This window comes from Vombatus ursinus, unplaced genomic scaffold, assembly GCF_900497805.2.
Source record: "Vombatus ursinus unplaced genomic scaffold, bare-nosed wombat genome assembly UNPS02014797.1, whole genome shotgun sequence".
Classification (NCBI taxonomy): domain Eukaryota; kingdom Metazoa; phylum Chordata; class Mammalia; order Diprotodontia; family Vombatidae; genus Vombatus; species Vombatus ursinus.
This window is the reverse complement of record NW_020954575.1, coordinates 17,199,763-17,200,074: the sequence shown is the minus strand read 5'-3', so window position 1 is coordinate 17,200,074 and position 312 is coordinate 17,199,763.

Genomic DNA, 312 nt, shown 5'->3' with positions numbered 1-312 from the left:
CTGGACACTTGGAGGAAGCAGCCGTTTGTCCTCCAAGAAATACTAATGTGGACCCAAAGGTGCTATTATATTACATGGGAGACCATCCAGTGAGGGTCAGAGGAAGAGTCCTGGTTGCTGGTTACTCTCTTTTAAGGAATTGAAATAGCTTTTTATTTTTTCACTTGACAACCACAAAAGAAGTCTCTCCAAGGCATGGAACATGCCAGAGGGCCTCCCAAGACTTAGTGAAATGGATAACTACCACCTACTTCTAGTGATTCATGTAGACTCAAAAGATACTGCCAGAATGGGCCTAGAGAGCACTAGCAA